We start from the raw sequence: 13,062 nt of genomic DNA, 5'->3' as shown, positions 1-13,062 counted from the left end.
AATTAAATGCCTAAATAAAACCACAAAGAATTAATACAAAGGATGTGGAAATGGTCCTAGAACCGTTTGCCTCTCCATATAACATAAAATATGTAACCTGATGATGTTTCAGAATGTCCTACACTCCCCATACAAACCAGAGACTTAACAAAGGACTTACTCTTCAATAAGCAAAAGTCATCCTCGGGAAGCAATCAACACCTACAGTTTTACTTGATTTTGTATTTAAATATTTCTGTAAGCTCTATCATAAGCAGATCTTGTCATGTCATTAAAATAATAAGGTACTATGTTTAGAATTAAGAATTTCTGTGACCAGCAGATGGTGTAGCAGTTGTATCATTGGACTCGCACATGGTCGACTACAGTTCATGTCCTGGACCGGGTGGCTTCAGAATCATGCCAGGTGTATGTGTGTGCCCAAGATCACAAGAGGAGAATGAAGGAGGAAAGATTGTGGTGTGCACATTGTCCTGTGGGGTGATTTCTCACGTTCTGTTCTCTATCTCTGTCTCTCTGGCAAGCACACGCATCTTATAGCAAAAATCTCTCATAAAAAGAAGAGAGAAAAATAATAATTCCTAATAAATAATACTGTGTCAACTGGAGTATAATATTTGCATATATAAATTCTTTAGAATTTTTTTAAATTCTTAGATAATTTGTCAATTTAGTTCTTTAGGGAAAAGTGAAAAATATTGTAAAATAAAGCAGAAATTAAGAGATGATTAAGTTTTATAAAACATTTAAAATAAATATGCCCAATATAGAGAAGTAATAACTTGTGCTCTTTGGAAGGAATTCTGGAGGGCAGAAATCATAAAATCAAATCCACAATATCCAAGAATTAAGGTAACTTGTAATTGTTGAATGGGAAGGTATTACTTCAGTCCACATTTTCTAGTATTCATTTCATTAGTATGCAGGACATTTCTTGAGCCCCAAATTAAATTTTATTTCATAAATATTGTGTGTGTATATATATATATATATATATATATATACACGTACACATGTATATTAGTGTATATTAGTGTTCACACTAATATACATGTATATTAGTGTTCACACCTAAATCACTTAAAACAGTATCAGAAACAAAGTAGTATTTCCCTCATTACCATGAAGAAGATAATATTTTAAAATGGTAAGTGTTGGATCCAGGTGGTGCTACAGTGTTAACACAAATGAATTCACAGGAGAAAGGTCCTGGGTTTGCACCTAGAGACCTTCTCGAGCACACATGGCATGCCCACACCTGTGATCTGAGCCTGCTGAGACTGAAGGCAGATCATAGAATAAGAATCCTGCTGGGGGTATCTCTCTCTCTCTCTGCAATTTTCTCTCTCACGCAACAAATAAATAGAGAAACTTTAAAAAATTATAACAGATGGTGTAATGGTTACATCCCTGAACTTACATGTAGTCAACTGCAGTTTGAGTCCTAGACCCAGTAGCTTAAAACTCATGTCAGGCATGTATGTGTGTGTGCCCAAGATCCTGAGAGGAGAATGAAGGAAAAGGGATTGCAGCATGGCCATCTGCCCTAGGGTGTGATTTCTTACTTTTTGTCTCTTCAGCAAGTGCACACACCCTATAGCAAAAAAGAGTTTAAGTATAAATTTTTTTTAATTGTTTTGGTAGAGTCAGAAGGTGGTGTGGAGGTTAAGGCAGCTAAACATGTCTGACTCCATGGTTCAAATCCCAGATTCAGCTGCTTGAAAATCGTTCTGGGTGCCTGTGATTGTGTGCCCACAAACCCAAGAGAAGAATGGAGTAGAAAATATTGCTGTGTGGCCATCTCCCCTGGGGTGTGATTTCTCACACCCTCCCTCTCCCCATTTCTCTCTAGCAAATATTCACGTCTTACAGCAAAAACTAACAACAACAAAAGTTGACATACAAATGTTATTCCAACATCTCTGAAAATCAGTACATTACTTCGTACTTATTTCGGTTATTGGAGTTGCATGCCTTTATTATTTCCTTTCAGTGTCATTAAAAATATAAAATGCATTTTATACATTCCTCATTACTCAAACCTCCTCGTTTTTGTTTTCCATTTGCTTTATTCAATTGGCTCTCCTCTCTTGCTTTTCTGGCTTCTAGATCATTTCTTCTTCAGATGCAAAGCAGATGAGCACCTGATTCTAACTAGATCATCACAGATTCATAACCTATGAGCCTAACCCTGCTTATCCAAGAGCTGTTAGGGAACATCTGACGTGGTTGTCCTGGCACAAAGGCAGGAGCGTCTCCTTGGCAGGCATGAGTGGGTGTGTGAGGAATAGGACTTCTGTTCCATGGGACAACAATAGCTCCCTTGTCTGATCCCTTTCCCCTTCCATATATTATTCACCTGTGCTTATAGTTCTGTCATATTTTAAAATAGGACAATCATCCAGATATCTTCTGTTACCTGATGGTATGTCATAAAGAACACATTTAAGAAAGGTATACCTTGTCACATGAAAAATAGAGGAAAAAGTAATTCTAACTTAAGACTTCAATAATTTATAAACATTAAAATCACTCTGCCGTCATGAAGAACTCACTACCCTGGGACCAGCAGTTAGTGTAAGGGCTATGTTGCTGAACTCCCATGTGATCTGCCACTGTTTGAGTCCCAGACCCGGTGGCTTAAACTCACACTGGGCACGTGTGCGTGCATGCTCAAGATCCTGAGAGGAAAATGGAGGAGAAGGGATTGTGGTGTGGCTATCCTCCCTGGGAGGTGATTTCTCGCTTTCTGTCTCTCTGTCTCCCTCTGTCTTCCTGGCTAGCACAAGAGCTCTATAACAAAAACCTCTCCAAAAAAAGAAAAGAAAAAGAAAGAACTCACTACCCCCCCAACAGACACTTAACCATTTTTTCCCAAAAGCCCTATCTAATAATACAATACTTAAAATTTTTCAATAATTATAGTCATATTGGTTTGGTTCACAAAAGCTGTTCCAAAAAAATATGCAGGTTAAATTGATCTTTGCTATTTAGAATGGTATTCTAGAATTAAACCTGGTATTTTTTGAGACCTTGTACTTATTTAAGCTCCTTCTTAGATGGAAGGCCACAATCTCTAGCTTTAGGGAATTCTATCCAATGCTTAAGAGAATTGTATTTCCATTTGGGCAAAGGACAAGTTACACTTCCAAACTTTCAGTTATCTATAGCATTATCTTTGTCATCCTGTGCATCTGTTATTTATTTAGAGCATCTGAACTCCTCTTTAATCAGCAGCACAGACACTCCATGCTTGTCAAAATTAAACCTTAAAATCACAGTATAACTTGACACATCTGATACTAATCAGCAAATCTAAGGCTCCTGTTAATTATCCATCTCTTTAGTTTCTCTGAAAATATAGTTTGACTACATTACCTCAGCTGCCTAAGCATATTTTAATAAATTTTAATTTGCTATTATTTATTCAGCTTATTGAAGAACAATATAAGTCAGTTCCATTTGAAAAATCCATCTGCATCCTTGATTAAAAACCTATCTGAAAGCATCAATTATTTTATTTACTCATTAATTCATCAATCACTTATTGTGTTGCTACTCTGTATTAAATATGGTGATTGATGTTGGAGCAGATGGTAAGAGAGAGTACTTATTTCTCAGAGTTCAAAACAGAACACAGGGACTAGCAAATGGTATAATGGTTACATTGCTGGACTTCCACATAGTCAGCAATGGTTCAAGTCCCAGACCCAGTGACTTAAAACTCATGACAGGCAACATGTGCGTGCATGCCCAAAATCCCAAGAGGATTTTGAAGAGTAGGGATTGAGGTGTGGCCATCCCCCCTCGGGTGTGACTTACCATTTTCTGTCTCTGTCTCTCTATCTCTCACATGCACCCTATAGCAAAATTCTCTCTTAAAAAAAAAAAAGAAAGAACCAGAGACTGTTATATGCTCTCTTAAAAAAAAAAGAAAGAAAGAAACAGAGACTGTTATATTAGGATACGTGTAAGTCAATTGGCAATGCTTGCAACAGCAGAAGATGAGAAGCAAAAAACCAAAATATATCAGAATCAAAGATAAGATAGGAGCTGAGCCTTTACTACTAGAATGGTTGGCCTTAACCAGTAGACTAATGATTAGGGAATTAGATTCCACATGACTGGCCACAGATTTAATCTAGCCCAAAGGGTTGGTAAACAAAATGGGCCTGAGAGGGTATGAGCCCCAAATCCTGACACTTTGGAGAATGGAAGAGGAAGGACTGCAGTGTCACACGCCGCACTGGGGTGCATTTTTTATCTTTCTTTGTGTCTCTCAGTCTCTCTCTGACTAGGGCATATGCTCTCTGCCCCAAATCCTGACACTTTGGAGAATGGAAGAGGAAGGACTGCAGTGTCACACACCGCACTGGGGTGCATTTTTTATCTTTCTTTGTGTCTCTCAGTCTCTCTCTCAGTCTCTCTCTGACTAGGGCACATGCTCTCTGGCAATTGAAAAAAAATTGAATGGTAAAGAGAGAAATGAAAATATAAATAAGTGGAGTATCCTTCCTAAGGAAGAAAGGATATGCAAATATGGCTAGAAGTGCCTGGCGAGGTTAGAAATGGTTAGTAGATATATAATGATATAATGAGAAAAATACATTTTCCAGAATTCATTTCTTAGGAAGTTGCTGTCTGTATTTCAAATGAATTTTTGGATTATCTGATAAGGTGTGTCTGTAGGGATGGAAAGACAGACTCCAAGAACATCAGTTCACTTCAGAGTTGTGAAGTTCTCAATGAAGAGCCACTTTCTACTTGGCCCCATAGAGTGTACAAATATTCTCTTAATTCAGGCTTTTTGGTCTAGAGGTTAACATTTTTTTGTGATCTTGCCTAAAAACTAACATCCTCCTCAATAAAGGAGAATAAGCATCTCCCATAGGTAGAATTCTGCCTTGGGAGAGTTTTTTATCTTTTGACATTTTCATAAAGTGTGTGTGTTTAATTCATAAACAGAGCCCTAGAGTCAACTAATGCTATCATAATCTGAATGCCTTCTGCATTTTAAGAATGCCTGTTTTAGCCAATACATGTTTATTAAATATGCATTTATTGTGAAAATTACTCAAATTCATCAAATACTCAATTGCCATTTCCTGAAAAGAATATCAGGTTAGGTGCTTAGACAGTAATGTAAATACTTAGCGATATAATTTAGATTACAGGAAACAATTTTGTGTGCTTCAGTCTAAAACACAATAACAATGGAAAATGCTAGGAATAAAATCATATCACTCTTTCCACCTACCCCTACTCTCACGCCTCCCAATAAAGTGAAAGTTCTAGCATTTGATGGATGATAAGCACTTTACACAGATGGAATGGAAAGTACCTGACATTTTCTGGTGCTACAGGTACTGGGAGTGAAAGAGAAACCTTTATTGCTGTTCTTCGTGCTTCACTGAGTTTAAGTTCAAGGAATCAAGACTAATGAAAACAAACCAAGAGAGTATATTAGAAATATTATCAGTTTCTTAAAGTTAAGTATGGCACTGTGTAGTGAATAATCTAACCTTATGGACGGGGAGATCTGGCCTCTATTCTTGGTTCCTCGGAGGTAATACAGGATCCTGGAATGTTCTGCCTAATAGTAGAATATTGTTTCCACAGGACTAGCAGATAGTGTAATGGTTATGTTGCCAGATTCCACATAGAAGATTGCAGTTTGCATCCCAGACCTGGTGGCTTAAACTCATGCTGGGGCAGGAGGGTGATTTCTTACTTTCTGTCCCTCTGTCTCTCTAGCAAGTGAATACACCTTATAACAAAAATCTCTCTCTCAGCAAAGAATATTGTTTTCCCAGGAGCTTTGGTCACTGGACAGCCTAACAGTGTTATTTATTATGGGCACTTTGGGATACTTGATATCAATTCTGACCTCCAGAGGAACTGGGGACTAATGGTTCTAGCTTGAATCTCCAGGAGAGACTAGGGGCTAAAGACCAATCCAGCAATCAGTAGATGGTCAATCTCCAGTAAGAACTCTGGACACCAAAGGCTCCAGTGAACATTCTTATCTGGCAGTACACTGCATATTCTCACATTATGTGGCCAAAAGGACCTAAGACCATATATGATGGCAAGAGAGGGGACTTTACCCAAAGTATCTCTTCTTGTGGCTGATTTTGCATCTTTTTACTGTAATACAACTAATTATAAATATAGTGCTTTCATTGTTTTCCACAAGTAGTTCTAGCAAATTTTTAAACATGGGGATGGTCCTAAGGATTCCCAACTTACATGGCATCATCATGCCATTATCTTTTGCTTCCATTTCTTACCCTGTCAGAATTTTAGGCATACACACACACACACACACACACACACACACACACACGCATAACACTTTTTTTATAGCTATCACGGCTGGGATCTGAACCACAGTAGGTCATGAGGGATCTGACTGCCTTCTTTGTGAGTACTCTTAATTTCAGAATTTCTTCAATCCTAAAATACATATTTTTTACATATTAAAATATCTACAGTTGGGATGAGCAGATGATGTAATTTTTACATCCCTGGACTCCCACATTGTTGACCATGGTTTGAGTCTCGGACCTGGCTGTTTAAAAACTCATGCTAGGTGCGTGTGCATGCATGTCAAAGTCCCAAGAGAAGGGAGGAGAAGGGATTACAACATGGCCATCCCTCCAGGGGGTGATTTTTCACTTTCTGTCTCTCTGTTGAACATACATGTCCAATAGCATAAATCTCTTTGAAAACGTCTAACATGAGTAAGCACCACATATTTAAACTGTACTTTAATTCCCCCTCTGAGAATAGTAACTCTATCCTTTTTGCACATGCTAGGTTGAAGCACTTTCACTTTTTTGCTTAATAGCCTGTCTATGTGTGGATTTCTTGGTAATGGTCAACCGAATCCTTGAGTGCTATAGCTTTGTCTTAGAGACATTGACGTCATGTCATTTTCTCAAGGATGCCTCTGCAGACACAGGTACAGAAGCCTCTCGGTTTTCTCCAACACTTAAAAACTCCAAGGACGATGCAATATGGTTTGCCTTCTCTACTAACAAACTGCTGCCTATTTACTGGAATTTACAATTACACACACACACACACACACACACACACACACACTTTGGGATAGATATATCTATCTTTATCTAAATATCTATCTCTAGAAATCTATCTCACAATCACTTTGTGACCCCTATAAAGTGGCTCACCTATGAACAGGTTTATATTGCCTTTGCCCTTTGACCCCACCTGCTAGTGTTTCCTCTCATCTTTGAGACAACATCGTAACACGTTTTACAGAACTTACCCAACTGGTTGTACTCAGTTATCTGCCTTTTTCCCTGAGATCCTGTTAGCTTCTAAAAAACACCCACATATCCTATATGACCCTGTATTCCCATCAACAAGCACATTGCTTGGCATAGTCGGCATGCTTTTATCCTAATTAAGTAGCTGGAGGCACCAGAATCAGAGTACATGGTAGTATTTTGCTCATCTTCAAGCTAGTTATAGCACCGTTCCTGGCAGAGTCACACTGGTAAGTCATATTGTGTTCCTTTTTATTTAAAACTCCTAGATAGAGGGTCTTAAACAATAAGAGAATTTTTATTAAATGTATATAATTAAAATTCATAATGATTCACATTTATATTTTCAATTACCTCTGTGATAAATAACTATGATATATACTCTATAGTGTCATAAATCTCCAGGTCTAGGCAGAATCAAGAGCCTACAGTGGTTCTAAATTTCACATATTCAAGTGAAATGCATGAATTTTGCAAAGTTAAATTAGGTAAAATAAATCTACCCAGATGTCTTGCCAAAGACAAGTACGCAGAGCTGCTGTCTTTAGCTACTTGGTACATATGTCCCCTTGAAACAGATGCATATCCATATTCACCAAGAAAATTGTGTGTGCTTGCATAGAGAGGAGAAGAGAAGAATGAGCGTACAGATGAAAATAGCTACTCTCTATGGGAAAGCTCTAAAATTGATACTAAATGTGTTTCTGTCCATATGTATTTATGTACCTTGAGTCTTATATGAGCAAAGTGTGTAATTCTGATGTTTCTATTCCTGTTGCACCATTCAGGCACATAATTATTGTAAAATATCAGCCTAAATGAAGCTGCATTTCACTGGGGGCATCCCTTTAAATACAGCTTGTAAACACTGAACAGCACTTGGTGGTTGAGGGCACCATAATTCAGCACATCTCTATAGTAACTCAGAGGAAATCAGAAAAGATAATGCCGTTCTAAAAACAGTAATTGCTATTTCTTTTCTCTAACAAACTTTCAGGGCTTTTGTTTTATAGCCTTTCTCTCTTATTGGAAATGCAAGATATGATCATTGTAAACAAATTCACAAAAGTACAAAGGTAGAAAGGGGGAAAATATTAATAAATGCACTCACCCCTTCCTGCATTCTTCAGTCAAATACACGTCACTATATCCATTTCACACAAAGCACTCAGATGCATTACAGAAGTCCCTCATCTGTGGTTTCCCTTTCTGTCATTTTAGTTACCCATGGTCAAGTGCCATTCAAAAATAGAAGAGTACAATGCAGTAATATCTTTTGAAAAAGTGATACCACATTCACATAGCATTTATTATAATATATTGTTATCATTGTTCTCTTTTACTATAAATTGTTCCTGTTAATCTCTTCCCATGCCTAATTTATAATTTTATAAATTAAACTTTATTATAGCTCAACAAGAATAGACAAAAATATTGTTAATATTACCCACAATATTCACAGTTTCAGGCATCCATTGGGGGTCCTGGGATATATTCTCCCAGAGATAAGAGGGGATAATTGCATTGTGTATGACAGTGTGAAGCACAAACTACCTTTTGTTAGACTGTAGGTTCATATGCATTTCTAAGCCTGTCCAAGATTATAGAAGACAGAGGACTAGTTAGAAGTGTTAACTTTGGTCCAGACAGTGCATGGTGATTAAGGAAGCTGGATCTCCCATGGATGGTTATGTAGTTTGAGCCCCTGGATCCAGCAGCTTGAGAACATACCCGGTATGTTTCCATGTACCCAAAATCCTAAAAGGGAGAGATGGAAATAAGAAGGGATTACAGTGTGACCATTTTCCCTGGGGCATGGGAAGTACTTTCTCTTTCTTTCTCTCTTTTTCTCTTCCTCTCTTTCTCTCTATTGAGCACAAGTGCTCTCTGGCAAATTAAAAAAAAAAAAAGGGTGTTAACCTTTAATTGCAGCCCAAGAGTTCATAGTGAACAGCTATACTAACAATAAATATATACTGGCAGCCAGTCAGGGTCTAAGAGTTAAGATCATTGTGAAGCCATCATGAACAGATAAACAAAAACAAGTCCACCGGACGCAAGGCAGATTTAAAGCTACTAGACACCTCCTGCACATCATGATTCCAGAACCTTGGAACCTCCAGTGTAGATTCTAAATGTTGATGTAACTTTAAGAGTATCTATTTTATTTCTCTTCTTAATTTTAAGATTTGCTTGAGTCAGGACCAAAAGTTGGCATAATTGCCATGTCGCTTGACTCAATATAGTCAACTGTGGTTAGAGTCCTGGACCCGGTGGCTTAAACTCACGCCAGATGCATGTGCGTGCATGCCCAAGGTCCCAAAGGAGAATGGAGGAGAAGAGATTGCGGCATGGCCATCTCCCCTGGGGGGGTGATTTCTTGATTTCTGTCTCTTAGCTCTTCTCTGTCTTTCTGGTGAGTTGAATGTGCCCTATAGCAAAAACCTCTCAAAAAAAAAAAAAAAAAAAGATTTACTTGAGTAATTAAAAGTAAGAGAAGGGAAAGGAAAGAGGTGAAAATAATTTTTAACTTTCTATCTACACTAAGTTATTTTAAGGATAATTTCCTACTGTTTCTTGAAGTACAGTTTCTGGAAAGGAAATCTGATATCAAAGAAATATAATAACCATGCCCTCCATTCATAGGGATAGAATAATAATAAGCCAACACTTCACATACTATATAATGGAAACTCCTCTAAGCTCTTGGTGTCCCTTACCTTCTTAATTCTCTCTACAGCCTAATTAATATGTGCCACTGTTTTCTCCATGTTTCCGTTGAGCAGACTGAGGAACAGAAAGGTCATGTAAATTCATTGGCATCACATAGGTAGCAATTGCCCAAGACAGTGAACTCAGACACTTTGGAACTGGAGTTCAAATTCATAATCACTGAAACAGAAGGCTTAGAGTTACCCATTATTTACCCGTTACTTTATGTTTTTTCCAATAGACTTGTATTTTGATGTCACTAAAAATTCTTAAAAGGCATAATTTTATTTTATTTTTTAATTGCCAGTTGGTGAGTGGGCTTGCCAGAGAGAAATAGAGAAACAGAGAACAAAGGAATCCCCTCTGGGGCATGGTCACACAACAATCTCTTCTTCAACATCTCTCATACTGTTGGGATTTGGACAGACATATGTGACCTGTGTGTTGTGTTTTTCAGGCTGGTGGAACCAGAATTTGAACTGCAGTGGGACATGTGGGATCTCGCTCTTTTAACCACTTGGCTATAAGGCTGACCTAAGACTTACACATAATAGCCCATTTAAAAATATTTTATTAAACTTTATTTACTTATTTTAATTTGATCAGAGAGGAACAGAGTAATAGAGACAGAGAGGGGAAGTGAGAAAGAAGCCGCCAGGTCAAGGACTCGAACTGCAGTCAGCCATGCAGAAGTCCAGAGTACTCATCCATCACACCACCTGCTGGCCCCAGTAACCCATCTTATGAGAGTATTATGATTGACCTAAAAATCCTTATTTTTAGACTGTTACTATTTTCTTGCTACCATGGTTATAGCTGTTATAATGTTGGAATAAATATCTTTTTACTAAATTAATTAATTTGAATACAATAAAATTTCAATACATATTTTCAAATTGTTGTCCAAAACAATTTTACTATTTTCAATAGGAATGTATGAGATTGTTCAGCATGCCAAATTCTTAGTAATACAAAAATATTACCAACGTAATTTTAATGCATTTGTATTTTGTAATCTTTAAGGCAGTTCTTATCAACTCTTATAATCATTTCTATGATGTGAAAAAGTAAGATTAAAAAAAAGATTTGAATAAAATTTTCCAAATTCTTAGCCCTATGACATTAAACATAAATTTTCTCTGCCCTTCTGTTTTCTTACCTATCTGCACTCTCTAATATAGTGATTTGTGACTTTAAATAAATAAAATATTATGTGAACATGCTTCATCAAGTGTGAAGTGTAATCAAAACTTATGATGTTGCCTATTAATAATCTTAAGAATAGATGTGTTATCTTTTGCACTATGGGACAGGAGGCTATAAAAACATCGATACTATTTATAACATTACTGAAATGAATGTAACTCAATCTCTTTCATCCTTCCACTCTGATTTATTCATTTTGGATGAGTTTAACAGAAGGAGTCAAATCTACAATGCAGATGCCTTACTCCTTTCAGGATGCTATAACAAAATATTACAGAACAAGGAACTTATAAACAACAAAAATATTTTTCAGAAGAAAGATGGAGGCAACTCCTAGGAGTTTTTTAAACATGACTACCAACCTCATTCATGAGGGCTCTGCCCTTATGATCTCATCACCTCCATAAAGACCCTACCTCCTAATACCATATTGGAGATTACGTTTCAAAGGAAATTTGCAAGAGATACAAATGTTCAGACAGTACAAGCATAGATTCAAAGAAAGACACATTAATAGATATATATTCTTTTAAGGCCATGATGTAGATTTGCAGGAACCAAATCGAATCAATCAAATTTAATCCTCTAAGAAAAAAAAAAGCAATCTATTATATAACACACATATTAGGCATGCTTTTTGAATTCTTAAAGAACTATTTATTTAATTTTTATTTATTTATTATTATTATTACTTTAATGCCCTACAGAGAAAGAGAGAGAGAGAGAATGACAGTGAGAAAGCAAGCTGCCAGGTCTGGGACTTGATCTGTCGTTGGCCATGTGGAAATCCAGTGCCTTACCCACCACGCTGCTTGCTGGCCTGATTTTAAATTTTTATTTTAAATTATATTTTAAGTGATTTTAAGTTCACAGAAAAATTAAAAAGAACAATGCCATCGGTATCTTGTCTCAGTTATCAACGTTTTGCCCCAGAGAGGTACATTTGTTGTAACTGATGACTCTACACTGACACATAGCCCCAAAGCACATAGTTTGCATTAAGGCGTGCTCTTGCAGTACATTGCATGGATTTGAGCAAATGTATAAATAAGGACATATCCACTACTATAGCATCATACAGAGAATTTTCTCGCCATCAAAGCTCTTCACACTTTGCCTATTCATCCCTTTCTAGCCCCCACCCCTGGCAACCATTGGTCCTTTTACTGCGTCCATAGTTTTGCCTTTTCTGGAATGTCATAGAGTTGGGATTATATAGCATGTGGTCTTTTTAGATTGGCTTCTTTCACTTAGGAAAAATAAACAATATATTTAATCGACACAAAAATGAAAAGTTATTTGCTGAGGATAATGTATATGGTAATGTCTTTGTTTTGACTGGTACGCACTGTATTCATGCTGGGAAAACCATATTGTACACCGTAAAGATGTATAATGATTAAACATAAATAATAAATACATATTAAAACATGAGAAATACGTATTTAAATTCTCCAGTATTTTTGAATGGTGCTATAGTTCTTTTCTTGAGCATAAAATGATATTTCATTGCCCGTTTTGTATTATAGTTTATCCATTTATCTATTAAAAGACATCTTAGTTGACTCCAGGTTTTGGCAATTATGAATAAATATGCTATCAACACTCATGTACAGCATTTTGTGTAGACATAAGTTGTCAAATTTCAGGTAAATACTAAGGAGTGCTATGCTGGATCTTACAGAAAAGTATGTTTCATTTCATGAGAAACAACTAACTTCTTACTCGAAGTAGCCCTATAGTTTTGCATTCTCACCAGTGTTGAACAAGTGTTCTTGTTGCTTCATGTCCTGGGCAGCATTTGGTGTTGCTAGCATTTTCTATTTTGGCTATTCTAATAAATGTGTAG

This window comes from Tupaia chinensis, unplaced genomic scaffold (assembly GCF_000334495.1).
Source record: "Tupaia chinensis unplaced genomic scaffold, TupChi_1.0 Scaffold145407_1, whole genome shotgun sequence".
Lineage (NCBI taxonomy): Eukaryota > Metazoa > Chordata > Mammalia > Scandentia > Tupaiidae > Tupaia > Tupaia belangeri.
This window is presented reverse-complemented; position numbering follows the sequence as displayed.